The sequence below is a fragment of the Equus przewalskii genome, chromosome 27, assembly GCF_037783145.1.
Source record: "Equus przewalskii isolate Varuska chromosome 27, EquPr2, whole genome shotgun sequence".
Taxonomy (NCBI): domain Eukaryota; kingdom Metazoa; phylum Chordata; class Mammalia; order Perissodactyla; family Equidae; genus Equus; species Equus przewalskii.
In genome coordinates this window covers 7,114,709-7,132,229 of record NC_091857.1, presented here as the reverse complement: position 1 = coordinate 7,132,229, position 17,521 = coordinate 7,114,709, and the positions used below count along the sequence as shown (strand labels likewise).

General features: G+C 33.5%; 1 long non-coding RNA gene across 6 annotated transcripts in view; it reads left to right on the top strand.

The window, feature by feature from the left end:
* The window catches only part of LOC139079832 (uncharacterized), a 280,199-nt gene that overhangs the window by 207,648 nt on the left and 55,030 nt on the right, over positions 1-17,521 (top strand). For 2 of the 6 annotated variants that reach the window (XR_011533779.1, XR_011533776.1), the window contains exons 3-5: positions 4,207-4,312; positions 7,042-7,144; positions 11,022-11,131. This is a non-coding gene — a long non-coding RNA (uncharacterized lncRNA). The remainder of the gene's footprint in view (positions 1-4,206; positions 4,313-7,041; positions 7,145-11,021; positions 11,132-17,521) is intronic. The other 4 variants (XR_011533778.1, XR_011533775.1, XR_011533777.1 and 1 more) reach the window with 2 other exon arrangements.

Genomic DNA, 17,521 nt, shown 5'->3' with positions numbered 1-17,521 from the left:
GTAATAGGGACAAAGTCTTCTTTGACTGGCTTTAAGAACGAATGAGGCAAAGGGGTAAAGCTGATGTGTTGTTAATCTTTTAATATTTATTTACATGTCAAATATATTTATTCCCTGATAATTCCAGAAGAAAATGTGAAGGAAGTAAAGCAAAAGACATCACTTAGAGAAAAAGTATTTTTATGTAGAAAAGAAATCTTTACTAGAAGATTTACGTTCTGGAATCCAATCCAGTATTTGATGTCAATTTGAAAAGTTTAGGGGAGTTACTTAAATTTTTTTGAGCCCAGAAGAAATTAAACTATAATCTTAAATGCCACTTCTAACTCTCAATAACTACTGCCCATTCTTCTACTTCCCTATAATTAACAAATCCTCTGCCATCTAACAAAAAGGAAAAACATTATGATTCAGTTTTACAGTTAATTCAATTTAGTAATCTGAATTAATTGTAATAGCATTCATAAAGTCCAGCCAACATAAAAAATGGTGCCCTCTGTTTGGCTGAACAATTTTAAGCAACAATATATTTAACAAATGTCTCAGACAGAAATAGCTAGAAGTACTATATGTGTTAATTAGAACATGATTCATTTGAATCATACTTATTTTATTTTTAAATGCCAAATGTAGTATTGCATATAAAAGTAGATTTTAAAAGATTTGTGTTTGTATGTTTATTTGACTAAAATGTTTACAAGTCTAGAATAGAGAAATCATCTAATTTTAGAACTTCAAAATATGCTAAAATTAATGAAAGTAGTACTATACAGTATATTTGCCCATTTATCCCAAGTCTATTTGCATTTCAAGAGTGTATGCATTAAACATATTTATATTTGTCTTTGTTTTACCTGTTTAAAAATTTTTGTAGCATTTTAACTGCCATAGAGAGTTACAAAAAACATGGAGTATATTCATGCAGAACATAATAAAACTATTCAATATATTTTCTCTTCTGTCTGACAGAATTATAGCTTGCTTACAAGAAGAAATACATGGCTTAGGAAAAATTGAAATGACAATGTTGATCATAATATTTTTTCTCATTGCTAGGATGTTCTCAGAAAAAAAATATACCTGAAAGTATTATAATATTCTAAACAAATTTATACACTTATTGTTCTTCCCAGCTCCCCGACAAAAGTGCTTTTGAAACTTCTTTCATTGTAATATTTTTATAAAGCCATACAAGTGGAAACAAAAAGTGAGAGCTATGTTTACTAGTGTTTGGCATCAACATGGCTTCCAGGTCATATTACATTAATACTGTTTTACTATCAAAGTCAGTAAAATTAGGTAACTAAACACTGTATTAAATATTGGTCCAAAATATAGTGTAGTAAAAGCCAATATTTTGGAGTGAAATTCACTTTAAAATATGGATCCTTTACAATGTAGACACATAAAGATAACAGCAGCAATTTAAAATTATTTACCAATTGCAATATCTTATGCACTAAACTTAATTCATTCCAAAATCATGGTATTAATACAATGATCCTACAAAATATAAACAAAGAATAATCCCAGTATTGCAGAATTAGTAAGCAACAAAGAAATTTAATGTTAGAAAATAATTGCTTTAACTATTTGTGCCTCCATCATCTGAGATTTAGAAGATTAAAGAAATTGGGATGATGTTGGTACAGGTCCTGATATACACTAAATAAATGAGGGTTACGATTAATTCATTGAAATAATTTTAAACATTTGCTGAGAAACAAATCATATCATGAAGTAAGTCCTAATTTAAACATGAAATATTAAAAATCAAATTTCTAGAGTTACATAAGAAAAATGTGATTTCGGAAGCTCTAAGTCCTCATCCTTTACAGAAACATTTGAAAAACAAAAACAAATAAACAAAAACTACTAAGCTAGAGACTAGCTGAAATAACTTTATAAGAGCTTTGGAAAACAGCCAAAGTTCTACAGCTCACAAGTGAACACCCACTCAAGAAAAAGCCACATTTAAAAAGTGGGAAATTTCATGTCATTTTTACTCACCCTTGCCCCTCCTTCCCAGGATATTGTTTTAGAGGAAGCAACAGTTCAGTTAACAATACCGATTTTTGAATGAGAGGGATTAGAAAAGACCTTACTTTCAACATTTTATCTGTCTGGGGGCTGCTGGAAGAACCGATCTCGGTTTCATCTAGCTTGGAGCTCAGGCAAGGAGGTTGGGGGAAGTGGTGTAATTTGGATGTCAGGTGGGAATAAGCAGTAGGTGCTGCTTGAAAAGGCAGGAAGACAAGAATCCACAGAGTAGGGTAAGAGATTATAGGAGGAGAAATACATTAGATCATCTAAGACACTGAGGAGAAACTGTAGAGAAACCTTTTGGGAAAGCAAGACATTCAAGATCAGCTGTGTATATGGGGAATCAAAAAGACATGCAGAAGCCCAAACAAGATGCATGCTCAGAGAAAAACTGAAAAGACTTTAAGCTTTCACCTTAGGCTGGTCTCAAGGATCAAAGAATACCAAAATAATAAGTAGAGGGTTTTCCCAACACAAAACCAGTCTGCAAGACTTAAATAAGTGTTGTTTTGTTTGTTTAAATGCCCAATTTTCAACACAAAAATTACAAGGCATACAAAGAACGTCAGGAAAATGTGGTCCATTAGAAGAAACAAAATAAATCTTCAGAATCCATTCCTAAGAATACACATACATTGGACTAACCAGACAAAGACTTTAAAATAATTGTCTTAAATATGCTCAAATAGCTAAAGGAAAACTTGGACAAAGAACTAAAAGAAATCAGAAAAATGATATGGGAACAAAATCTGAATTTCAACAAGGAGAGAGAAATTATAAAAAGGAACAAACAGAAAATCTGGAGCTGAAAAATACAATAATTGAAAAAGAAATCACTACCCATGTTCACCAACAGATGCAAACATCTAGAAGAAAGAATAAGTGGACTTAAAGACAGAACATTTGAAATCCTTGAGTCTGTGAAGCAGAAAGAAAAAAGATTGAGTAAAAGTGAACATAACCTAAGGGCCTCATGGGATATCATTATTGGACTAACATACGCATTATGGGGGTCCAAGATAAAGAAGAGCCAGAGAGAAAAAGGCAGAGAGATTCTTTGAATTAGTATCTGAAAACTTCCCAAATTAGAAGAAAGACACAGATCCACAAATACAAGAAGCTCTAGGAACTCTAAGATGGAAAAATCCAAAGAGGACCTCACTGAGGCAAATTGTAATCAAACTGTTGAAAGACATAGGCAAAGAGAGAATCTCTGTTTCTCCTTTTTTTCCCAAGATTGGCATCTGAGTTACCATTTGTGGCCAATCTTCTTTTTTTTTTCTCCTTCTTCTTCTTCTCCCCAAAGCCTCCCAGTACATAGCTGTATATTCTATCTGTAGGTGTAGGTCCTTCTGGTTGTGCTATATGGGATGCTGCCTCAACATGGCCTGATGAGCAGTGCCATTTCTGTGCCCAGGATCCAAACTGGTGAAACCCTGGGCTGCCAAAGTGGAGTGTGTGAACTTAGCCACTCAGCCACGGGGCCAGCCCCCAAAGAGAGAATCTTGAATGCAGCAAAACAAAAGCAACTCATCATGTATGATGCGTCCTTAATAAGAGTATCAGCCAATATCTTGGCAGAAAACTTAGAGGCCAGAAGGCAGTGAGATAATATATTTAAAGTGCTGTGAAAAACAAATAAACAAAAACATCGCAGAGAATTCTATATCAATTTCAGTATAAATTGTATAATAAACTTGCAGATTTGGAGGGGAAAAATGCCTTTGGGGATTTCTATTTGAATTGATTGAATCTGTAGATCAATTTGGGGACAATGATAACAATTCAGTATAGTTCAATGTGATGTTTCTCTCAATTTAGTTATTCTTTAATTTCCCTCAGCAATATTTATAGTTTTCAACCTATACTTTACAATCCTTTTGTTAAATGTATTACTAAATTTACTAGTCTTCTAGAACTGCTGTAACAAATTACCAGAAACTTGATGTCTTAGTGTAGGAGAATTTTTCTTTCATGGTTCTGGAGGCCTGAAGTCTAAAATCAGGAAGATTACAGGCCTGCTCTCTCTGGAGGCTCTAGGAGAGACTGCATTTCTTGCCCATTCCAGCTTCTGTTGGGTGTCTGTGTTCTTTGGCTTGTGGTGACATCACTCCAATCTTTGCTTTCATTTTCACATTGCCTTATTCTCTGCTTTTCTGATAGGGACATTTGTCATTGGGTTTACGTAACATCCAGATAATCTAGGATAATCTTCTCATCTTGAGATCCTTAATTCACCTACATCTGCAAAATCCCTTCTACAAATAAGGTAACAATTACAGGTTCTACAGATGAGGTTGTGGGCATATCTTTTGGGCTCCACAATTTAACCCACTACACTAAGAATATTACACTTTTGGATAATAATGTGAATTTGTTACTATTACTTTTATCATAATGTTGGATGGTTTTATATAGGAATACAATAAATATGATTGATCTTTTGTATATTGGCCTATTATCATAAAACTTTGATAAATTTACTAATTAGTTCTACTTATTATATGTTATGCAATTCTTCAAGGTAATGTATATAAATAGTTGTGTCTAATGTGAATGAAGATAATTTTCTTCTAGCTTTTGAATCTTTACGGTCTTTTCTGCCTTGTTATATGAACTGTTTTCTCCAGTAAAATTTTGAATGGAAGTGATAAAAGTTAACAGAGTTTTTGTTTCCAATTATAGTGGAAGAGTGTTCAATATTTCACCATTAGGTAGGTCGTTAGTTGTAGTTTATGTGGATGCCCTTTATTATGTTGAGAAACTTCCATTCTAAGAAAAGTCATCAAAGTGAGATACCAATTAGTAACTCTAAATAATGAAGTACTTTTTAAAATTCTGGCGAGTGTTTGGTTCCCTTGTGGTAGATATGCAAATATATAAAATTTTTTTGTAAAATAATTTGACAACAAAATTTTATATATTTTTAACATTTAATTCTAATTAAGTGGAGAAAATTGCTGCAAAGAAAATATATCTATGGAATGGTTAAAAATATTTTAAGACCAAGTAAGAGATGAGATAATGAAGGAAAAATCCCTTTGATATTTCTAAAAGAAAAATAATAATGCAGTCTCAGTATTTCAAACTGCTCATTAAGACTAGCTCATGATATCGCAACAATCTTGAATACTCTGCTTCCTCAAATTTTATACCTGGTGAAATTTTACCTGCAATTCAAATGTCACCTCCCAAATCTAAATGAGTAATTCCCATTTTGCATGTGGGCTGCAAGCATTTTGTTCCACATAGTAGTGTGTTAGACCTGGTTCTACCACTGTTGGTGCTTGCAGAGCAAAGTGGCTAAGTGTGTGCTTTCTGCAGCGTTACTATGTGAAATGAAATCTTAGCCCTGAAGTGACTATAAAGTTGTATGATCTTAGCCAAGTTATTGAAACTCTCTGGACTTCATTTTCTCATCTGTAAAATGAGATTTAAGAAACAAAGGTACCAATGTCATGGTGGGTGTGAAAATTAAATTAATTAATTCTCATGAACCTTTCAACCAAGATCACCCACTAAGAGTTCTCACTGTTGCTGTTCATTTGTATTTCTGCCTTCCATACTGGATTGTGAAGGCCTTAAGGACAATAATTATCTTGTAATTTTCCAGATGCTTAGGATAATATTTCAAAATTTAAACAGGTCAGCAATATATTTGTTATATGGGACATACTTCTAAATTCAAATATAATCAGGATGCAAATATTATTAATATATTCAATATATCTAATTTTTTGATAAGTTATGGCCACGGTTAATGATAGTTTTCAATGTTTCCTTAGAAATTGGTCATTTTCAAATAAATGCACTACATATGAATGATTAGATGGACTTAATTCAAATTTAGGGAATAGTTTGGAACTATTTAGAGTTATTACGATAATGTTTTGACTTGGCAAAATCTAATTTTAGAAAACTTTAAACTAGAAAGCCTTTCAATTTTACAAAGGCTTATATATGCCTTTCCAAACTAACAAATAATATTCCTAACGCTGACCTGCTTTATAGGTAACTTTAGGGGATCCACTGTCTCACTCACAGATCTGATATTTCTATTGCAGACACCACCTTTGAAAGTGACTTACTGCTTCAGTAGGCTTGAATGTTTTTAAATGATTCTCCAAATTTGGCAAGACCTTCTCGTCCATCTGTAGATTGATTCCTATGTGCAAACGTGCATTGTTCACATGTGGGCCATAATGTGCACAGATATTCAACTTAATTAGACCCCTCAGAATCTCTGAAATTAGAAAGAGACACTGGGAAAACATCAATTAGAGTCAAATGAGATTGAGAATATGTGGTGTTAGTTAGTTCAAACTGTTTCTGGCATTGCTACCACATATATTGTACTAAGTAAGTTAACGTGAAACTGCTGAGAACACGGTCATGTTAGGGTAACTGGGAAGCTTTGCACTGATTCCTAGTCCCCACCCTTACAAATTCTAATTTGATTGTTTTGGAGAAAAGCCCAAGCCTGAGCAGTGATTGATGCCAGGTTGTACTCCAGGTTAAGATTGTTGGTGCAGGCCAGTGACATCAGTTCAGCCTGCAAGCCCAATTCTTACCTTCCTCAAAGACCTTTTGGTAGCAGAATTTGTAAAATGTCTCCCAAAGATAGCACACGTAATCCCTAGAAACTGAGAATACGATGAGATATCATTTTAGTGATTACGTTACATCACGTGGTACAGTTGACCTTAAGAAAGGTAGTGTATCTGGTAGGATTGATCTAATGACATGAGCTCTTAAAAGCAGAGCTGATGATAGAAGGAAATGTCAAAGAGATTCAAGGCACATGACTGATTTGATGTGCTGTTGTTGACTTTGAAGATGGAGACAGATTCATGGAAAGGAACTTGAGTTGATAGCCTTGAGAAGCTGAGAGCACCTCTTGGCTGAGAGCCAGTGAGGAAATGGGCCCTCAGTCATACAACCCCAAGAACTGGATTTTAGTAACAATGTGAATGAACTTGGAAGCAAATTCTTCCCCAGGTATTCCAGATAAGAACCCAGCCTGACTGGAACCCTCAATGTTGTCTTATGAAATCCTGAGCAGAGAACGGTCAAGCCCACCTGGACTTCTGACCTGCAGAAAGTGAGTTAAATGGGTGTTGTTTTAAGCCATAAGTTAGTGGTAGTTTGTTACTAAGCAATAGAAAACTAATATAGACCTCAATGAAACTCTTTAAAACAGAGCCCCAGGCCTCTCATTCATTTTTTCATAAATCAATGCGCAAAACTTAAGTTCCTAGGCCAAATCTCTCCACCTATCCTGTACCTCAATTATGACCTCTGTTCTTCCACTATCTCACTATTTTCTTTTTCTTGTCTTTTTTTTTTTTTGAGGAAGATCAGACCTGAGCTAACATCTGCCACTAATCCTCCTCTTTTTGCTGAGGAAGATGAGCCTTGAGCTAACATCTGTACCCGTCTTCCTCTACTTTATATGTGGGACGCTTGCCACAGCATGGTTTGCCAAGGGGTGTGTAGGTCCATACCCAGGATCTGAACTGACAAGCCCTAGGCCACCAAAGTGGAACGTGAGAACTTAACCACTGCACCACCTGGCTGGCCCTCTCACAAAGTATTTTCTGCTCACAGGAATTTATACTACATTTTCAGTGAATTCATCACCCCCTCCATGAAAGAATTTCCTAGTCCTTCTCTCATGACTGAAACCTGTCTCTTCCCTGAAGACTCTATTTCCTCTTCAGCCCCTCAATTGATGTTCCCCATTATTGCTTCTAGCCCAATTCTTCACCTTCTAGGAAAACCAACCAACCAACACTAACACAACAGTAAAGTAGAAATAAGGCTTTGCGACCTACATCATTGTTTAAACTCTTAACTTTCCTGACACCCCCCTCATCTGATTTCGACCTGATTTATACTCCTAGTCTCACTGAGGTTACCAGTAACAAGTACCTCTATGTCTTTACATTTAGTGGATGTTTTATGAGTTTTATCTTGTTTGACTTCTTAGGAATATTTGCACTGAAAATATTTCTATTGGATTCTCTGATAAAACTTTGCTGGTTTTACTCCTACCACTCTTGTCACTCTCTGTCTCCCTTGCCATCACATCTTCATTTATTCAGGCATTAATGTTGGGGTCCTTTGAGACTTTGTCTTGAACTTCCCTCTTCTCAATCTATGCAATTTCTCCTAGGTCGATTTATCTATTTGGGTAAACACATATAGCTAATGATTCTCAGATTTATATCTCTAGCTCTGATATCTTCTCTGAGCTCCAAACATGTATCAACTCTAAACTCAATATTGGGAAACTAAACTAATGCATCTCTACCACTTAAAATGACCCTCCTCTGAAGTTCCTTGTCCGAGGGTATGACAACATTCCCAGAAAGCTTCATAGGCCTAGAGACTTAGGAATCACAATTTAAGCTTTCCTTCCCATTAAACCTCATATCTAATCCATCACTTAGTTTATTGATTTTTCTCCTAATGAAGTCTCATATTTTTTATCCATCTCCCTAATTCCACACCTTTTCTTCCCTAAATTTCATCTGCCATCATCTCCCTTCTGCTTGACTCTTTTTCCTGGTTTAATGAAACATTTCTTGATCTAGAAATTGCTTGGTCCTACACCAATTTGTTATTGATTTCTTTTAAAAAACATATTTTTTTTTCTCCTTTTGGAGATTCACTGTTTTTCATGTAGTCTGTGGCAAATTTTGTTGTGAGATTTTTTAAATCTTAGTTTAACATATTGAGCAGATTAGAATTAATTAAAGATATTCAAGTTTTAAATTAGTATTAATTTATTAAAACAATAAATCTAGAATCTAGTATTCTTAAGAATTGAAACAGCTTAAAATTATAAATAATTACATTTATTATAATTATTACATTTATTAATCTAATAATGAAAACATATTTTGTTTTACTCATGTTTGCTTACCTCAAGTTGGGCAGATTAAATTCCCTTACATAATCATTTTCAATTTACAACTTGAATTTCTTCCAATAGTTCAAACTTTAAAATTTAATATGTTAAATAATCTTTCAAACATTTCAATTTTGTATATGACGTAGTAAGAAAATTTGGTAGTGATTAAACATCTCTTAAAAATAATAAAATTTATAAATACAGTAAATTTAAAGTTTGCTTAAATGGTCCAATACTATTTACAGACTAATTCAAGTAAATTATCTTATGCATTCCAAATTCAAATATTAAAGAAAAAATTACACAATTCCACATTTTACATTCAAATCTGAAGCCTAACATATCAGATCCTCTAAATTTGCTGTTGTTCGTGCCATCGTGTCGATTCTGACTCCTAGCGACACTGTGTACAGTAGAGCAGAACTGTCCCGTCTTTTTGCATCATCCTGTCACCTTCCAGCACTATGTCAGACAATGCTGTGCTGTATTCATTAGATTTTCATGGCCAATTTTTTTCATCAGTGGTTGGCCAGTCCTTCTTCCTAGTCTGTCTTAGTCTGGAAGCTCTGATGAAACCTGTCCACCATGGGAGGCCCTGCTGGTATTTGAAATACCAGTGGCATAGCTTTCAGGATCACAGCAAGATGCAACCACCGTAGAACGACAACTGACAGATGAGTGGTGTGGTTCCCTGACTGGGAAATGAACCAGCATTGCAATGGTGAGAGCGCGGAATCTTAACCACTGCACCATTAGGCTGGCTCCTCTAAACTTACTAAGTTACTAATATGTTATATGACAAATTTAAACAGATTCCTCTGAAATTTAATACAAAATTGCTCACAAGATTTATTTTGTTATACTAGTATTCAACAAAAAAGCTTTATGGGATTAAAAGTACCTATGTAAAGAGCTTGATCACTTCAGGAGGGTAGAGATTGTCATCTAAACAAAGTAATGTTTGTTAATCAGCTAACTGGCCAGATAACTGAGATGCATGTGTTAGGCCTAAAAAATAGATATTTTCACAGTTATTCTAAGTTTTTCTAAATGAGCATGAGCATCTCAAGTAGATATCTTTAAAAAGAATTGGTTTCAAAGGCTACTGTCTGAGTTCAAGTTGCGTCATTACCTGTTTTACCCAAAACCTCACTCCCAAATCATAACTAATTCCTTCACTTAACTCTTTAATTACCAGTTTATTTATTTTTAAAATGCTTAATGTGAATATTATATTAAAAATTATTTAAGCATCACTCAATTTCAACAATAATCAATATTCTGCCATTCCTGTTTTATCTATTCCCCATGACCACTTCCTCAACTTTCATCTTGTAGTATTATTTAAAAAATAATTTTAAAACAAAATATTTCTTAATTGAATTGAATTATTTTCTTATTTCTCCTTTTTGGCCAGGACTCTTATCTTAAAGATATTTAAATTATATCAACATGTATTCTCAATTTCCTTTATGGATTGTTTTGATCCTGGGGTTAAATCAACAGTCATGATAATGATACACCATTCCAACCCTTTTACACTTAGCTTAGTCTATTCCATTCTCCAGTTACCATGTCCCTTTAAGTTCTTAAGCTTGTTTTGTTTTATGGCTTATTTGGATTACACTTGCCAAATTCTTTGTGGTTAGGTGAGGTTTAAAGGTCATAGAAGCAGCGGCAATTCAAGCAGTAGTGAAAGCTGTTTCTATTCTTGTGCAGTGCTGATGGAAAAGAAAGCAAAAAACTAACCCTAGGCTGACTCATGAGAAGAAGCATCCAGCCAGTAGCAATTCTCTCCCAGTCTTTTCTATTCCTTTCTACTTTTTGGGAACACCTGAGGCTACAGCACACAGCCCCTCCAGGAAACCACTGATAAGATTTTTATCAGTATATATTAGAATTTTATATAAATAGAATAAAAAATATTTTGAAATTCTTCCACATTTCAGTATGTATTAATAGTTCATTACTTTTTATTTATGAGTAGTAATACATTCTATAGATTCACCACATTTTGTTTATTCATTTACTTGAAGAAGGAATACTGATTTTTTTTTTCCAGATTTTGCAAATAAAGCTGTTATGATCATTCATGTTAAAGTTTCTGCATGGACATATACCTTCAATTCCATTGAGTAATACCTAGGAGTGGACTGATGGATTATATGATGGGTAAGTGTATAACTTTTAAGATACCACCAAACAATTTTTCAGAGTTGTTACACTATTTGACATTCCTACTATTGTGTATAAGAGTTTCAATTCCTCCACATCATACCTGACACTAGATGTAGTCAATCTTCTTAAATTTTAGCCATTCTAATAGATCTGTAGTAGCATTATATTATGAATTAATTTCCCACTTCCCTAATAACTGATGGTATTGAGCTTCTTTTCATATACTTATTTGCCATCTGTCAATCTTGTGTAGTAAAATCAGAAGACTGGTCAGATCTTTCGGTCCTATTTTTATTGGAGTCTTTGTTTTCTTCTTATTAAGTTTGGAGTATACTTCTTATATTCTGAATTGAAGTCCATCTTCAGATATGTTTTTTGCAAATATTTTCTCCCAACGTGTGGTTTATCTTTATAAAGTCTTAACAGTGTCTTTCAAATAGCAGTTTTTAATTTGATGAGGTCCACTTTAATAATTTTTTTAATGAATAATGCATTTAGTATCGTAACTAAAATAAATCTGTGCTGAGCCAGCACTGGTGGCTTAGTGGTTAAGTTCAGTGTGCTCTAATTTGGCAGCCCAGGTTCATTTCCTGGTCGTGGACCTACAACCACTTGTCTGTCAGTGGCCATGCAGTGGCGAGTGCTGACATAGAAAAAGAGGAAGATTGGCAGTGGATGTTAGCTGAGGGTGAATCTTCCTCAAAAAAAATAAATAAATAAATATTAAAAAATAAATCTATGTGTCAGCCAGGATCACAAAGATTTTCTCTTAAGTTTACTTCTAGAAATTGTTAGTTTTAGTTTTGTATTTGGGTCTATGATATTTTGAGTTAATTCTTGTGTATGTTGTGAAGTAGGGATCCAAGTTTACTTTTTTGCATATGGATAACCAAATATTCCAGCATACTTTGTTGAAGACTGACATTTCACCTTGTTAAATGCACTTACTCTACTAGCTTTTATACAGATTTCAGTGGTTTTCTGTGTAGATAATTATGTCATTTGTGAATAAGGACAGTTTTACGTTGTTTTTAATCTGGGTATATTTTATTTCCTTTTCTTTCCTCATTGCCCTATCTAGAACTTCTAGTACAATGTAATAATAGAACTAAGAAGAGTAAACATGCTAGTCATGTTCTTGATATTAGCTGTAGGTTTTCATAGGTTAAGGAATTTCCTTCTATCTTAATTTGCTGAGAGGTTTTATGAAGAGTGGAAGTTGAATTTTGGCATATATCTTTTTCTGTGTTTATTGAGATGATACCCATAGGGCACTTATATTTCATAGGTATTTGGTGATTGCAATGCTATGGGCCCAAGCACATGTGGTTTGGACCCACATACCATGTAGCAGAAGGCAATGAATAAACTACTGCTCTATTTTCCATTTTTTTCTCTTTCTTTTAAACTGTTTTACCTTGAGAACCCAATGACGATACAGTTCAAAGTGAAATATGAGATACTGCTGGGAGATAAAACCCCCAGGTCAGAAGACGTGTAAACAGTTACTAGGTAGGAGCAAAGAACAAGTATGAATAGCACTGTTGATAATGTCATAACTAGTCTAAAGCCAGAAGGATGTCTAGGGAAGAAGTCACAAAGGTGAAAGGAGAGCCTGATGCTATACAACACACACAATTGGAACGTGGAACATGAGGAGCATGAACCAAGGTAAACAGTAAAATGCAGCAGGAAAATAGGAAAACCAAATATGAGATGGATTGACTCCATAAAGGAAGACATAGGCTTGAGTCTACAGAAGCTGAGTGGGGTTGTTGAGGATGGGACATTGTGGAAATCACTCATTTACAGTGTCACCAGGAGTTGGAGCTGACTTGATGGCACGTCACAACATATCGATATGATATTGTGGTGCTTTTTTGTTGTTTATGCAGAGTTATTGACTGAATTGTGTCACCCTCAAAATTCATATGTTGAAGTCCCAACCCTCAGTAGCTCAGAATGTGACTGTACTTGGAGATAGGGCCTTTAAAGGGGTGATTCAGTTAAAATGAGTCCAGTAGGATGTGCCCTTATCTGAACTGATTGTTGTCCTTATAAGGAGTGATTGCAACATGGAGAAACACCAGGAATACATATACAAAGGGGAAAGACCACATGAGAACACAGAAAGAAGGTGGCCACCTGCAACCCAAGGAGAGAGGCCTCAGGGGAAAGCAAATCTGCTGACAGAGATCTTGGTTAAAAAGGAGAGAAAACTAAGATTTTTTTAAAAAAGAAGAAATTCTATGAGAAATATCTGACTCATTTAGGAAATGTAACATAAGAATAATGGATATTCCAGAAAGAATAGAAGGAGAAAGGAACAGAGAGTTTATTTAAAAAAATAATACCTGAGAACTTCCCAAACCTGGGGAAGGAACGGATATACAAATCTATGAAGTTAATAGAACTCCTAATTATCTCAAAGCAAAAAGACCTCCAAGGCATATTATATTAAAAGTGTCAAAAGTCAGTGACAAAGACAGAATATTAAGAGCAGACAGAGAGAAGAGAATAACTTACAAAGGAGTCCCTATCAGGCTATCAGTGGATTTCTCAGCAGAAACTGTGTCAGCTAGGAGAGAATGGAACAATTTATGCCAAATATTGAAAGATAAAATCTATAAGCCAAGAATACTCTATCCAGCAAAGTTCTTCAGATATGAAGGCGAAATAAAGGCTTTCCCAGACAAACAAAAGCTGAGGAGGTTCATGGCCACCAGATCTGCCTTACAAAAAATGTTGAAAGGAACACTTCTACCTGAAAAAAAAGGTAGAAAATGTATGCAAAGTTTTGAACAAGGTGACAAATAGACAGATAGAATCAGATAATTGCAACTATGTATCAGAACAAGTCAATAAATGCTTAGTTGTAACATAAAGCCTCAAGGGAAAGAAAGCACCAAAAATAAGTATAACCACTTCAATTTCGTAACAAACAACACAAAAAGGGATCATTTGTGACAACAAAAATATAGGAGGAGAACAGGAAAAGGATGGAAGCTGCATAGGATATTGGAGATAAGATGCTATCAACAGAAAAAGGGCTATCTCATCTATGAGATCTTTTATACAAACCTCATGGTAACCACAAAGGAAAAAATCAGGACAGAGTTAAAAAACAAAAAAAGAGAAACTGAGAAACGCATCACAGAAAACAACCAAACTGAAATGGCAGACAGAAATACAAAGGAGAAAAAATAATGGAAATGTGGAACAACTAGAAAACGACGGATAACATGGCAGTATTAAACCCTCATATATCAATAATCATTTTAAATGTAAGTGGATTGAATTCACCAATCCAAAGACACAGAGTGGCTGGATGCATTAAAAAACAAGACCCAACAATATTTTGCTGCCTCCAGGGGACACATCTCATCTCTAAAGACAAACAGGCTCAGAATGAAGGGATGGAAGATGATACGCCAAGCAAATGACAACCAAAGTAAAGCGAGTGTAGCCATACTTCTACCAGACAAAATAGACTTCAAGCCAAAAAAGACAACAAGAGATAAAGATGGGCATTATACAATGATAAATAGGACATTCAATGAAGAAGACATAACACACTTACTTCTACCATTGGACAGGAGTTCTTTTTATTTTCATTTCTTGACTGATATAATTTTTACTACCAAAACACACTAAACTAAAGGAGTCGTATTTCACTGGTTTGGCTTCAGGAAAAGACATGCACTTCAATTTACTCAACATAGCAGTTTCTTGTCAGAGAATATCACATGGAACAAATCTGAATTGTGCACCATGTTAGCATGAACACAAAATGTTCTGCTTTGCTTACGTGCACCTATTGAATGGGATGGACAGATGGCATCTTCCATGACTTTCCAGTCTATTTTCCATGTGTACCATTCCCATGCATTACAAGTGTTCTTATTGTTCAGCATTTATTTTGCCCTAAGGGTAGTTTTTCTAAACTTTATTTTTAACTTTATTTTAAGTACAAAATAACTATGAATCCCCTTTGGGCTAAAAAATCAATATAGATAATGGTATGTAATAAATAATGCATCTTTTAAATAATGATTGTTCGTAACTTTTCTCTGCTCACTATCACCCATTGTCTAGTTTTCTTTTCTTCTTTTGGTGAGTAAGATGAACTTTTACTACATTATGTTTTATCTACAAAGTATTTTAATTTACTTTCCAATTGTTGCTTAAACATGTATATTGCTTGTTATACTTTTCAATCTGTGATATTGTTTGGATATCATAGTTGGGATAGTACTCATCAGACTTTTTCCAATTTAATTAATTTTTTTGTGCATTTAGTAGCTTTTAATTTAACAGGGATCTTCAGAACAAATTGAAGTTTTTGAATGAGGTACAGGTGCAAATAGGTATTGAGTATGAAGGGGGTCTATTATTCTTTTCTTTATGCTTAAATTTTCTAAAATAGTTAGAAATATAATTGTGACCACTTTTCCAATTTTCCTCATATGAGTCTGGTAATTCTTGCTCATTTATTAGCACATATTAATTTTATTTTATTTTTGTTGTTATTGCTATTGTGAAGGGAATTATTTTTAATGATGTCTGTTTATTGCTATCATAAAGGAACTAATCATTTAATTCATACTCATTTTTTAAATGCCATTTTCTTTGTTCTTATTTATTAAATTTTATGGCTAATTCTTTTCTAAATTATAAATCTGAAAATCATATTAAAAGCATTCTCTAATTTTTCAGCAATTATAACAAAGTTTAAACATTCTTAAAAACCAATGATAAATCAATAACAAAAATTGTACGATCAAGCACAGAAATGGGCACATGATACTTTGTAGAAGCAATTTAAATAGCTAATAAAATTCTCATTTGTTTAATGCACATGTTAAATTTCATACACTTATGATGGTCATGTGGTATAACACAATGCCTACTGTCATTTTTGTTGGCAATTTAGATCTGTATAGCCTTTCTAAAAATCAAATTGGCAGTACTGGTCAGTTACCTTTAATGCTTTATATTCTATGACACAGTAATTCTCTCATTTATAGTAATCACTTCTATGAGAATAAAATGAGAAATGAATGGATGTTTTATTTCTATCATTATTTACAATGGCTTTGATTATATTACTTTTGATAAAAATCAATTGTATATGATGGATTACTATTCACTCATTAAAATTATTAGTAAATTAATGAACTAATTATATGTTCATTATTTACATGTTGTAATATAATATAAACCTACACAGATACACGCAATTTTACATATCAAAATACTACTACACAAGAGAATTGTGAAGGTGATTTGCCTACTATATAGTTCTCTTCTTATTAAAGATGTCTCAACACCAGTATCTTATTAAATATTTCATTATTTTAATGGGCTATGAAACTTTTCAGGTAGACCTGTTAAGTACAACTAAATATTAGTATGTATCCATTTTACATTTACATTTTATTGGAATCTGCTTGCTTAGTTTTGTACAGATATAATCTTCCTATCTAGGAGTGTATCAATTTCAAATTTTGTAAAGAAGACATTTATATTTCTATATGGGTTAACTGGATGTCTAATTTCACTTTATAGTCTCATAAGGGTCTTATGAATTTCCCGTTTTGTATAGAGTTACGATTCTAATGGGTGTTATGTAATATTTGGAGACGACAATTTTTCTATTGTAAAATTTAGTCTACCTGGGCAGCTTCTGTGTTTTTTCTCCCTATATATTTTCTTCTTCTTTCCTTAAAAAGGTTACCAAATTTGTTTTCAAGACCATGTTTTCAATTGAATTAAAGTCTTTACCATGGAAAATGACTTGCCTTCAGAAATTCATTCATTAAAGTAGTCCTGTACTGCTAACGAGCTATCTAATAGATTTTCCATTTTATGTAATAATGATGATTTGAAAAACTTATTTTTTTAGTGTTAAAGTGCTCTTAAATACTGAGTACTTTTATAGTTTTAACAAAACTATGTAAATAACTTGAGAAACTTAAATATATATATATATATATATAATCAGTATTATGGTAACTTAGAGTCATGTTAATAACTCAAACCAATTTTTAAAAAACAGCGCAAAACTACTAAGTATACAGAACCGAGATACATAATGTTTGTGTGTTTATCACTCTAAGAAACAGAACTTGATTTATTTTCTGTTTTCTGGGACTCTATGTAACTCAACCTCATAGGAAAACTACTGTGTTCTTCTAGAGTGAAATGTCTATTTAAATGCAGTAAAATGTGTTTTTACCATTCCAATGAAGGGGCAAAATAAAAATTCTTGCCCTTTCCCTGAAACTCTTTTCCCGAATTTGATTCCCTTAGACATCTTTTGTGTAAAATTATAGTATATATCATTTTAATTGTACGGGGAAAAGCTATTATTAATTTCTAAAT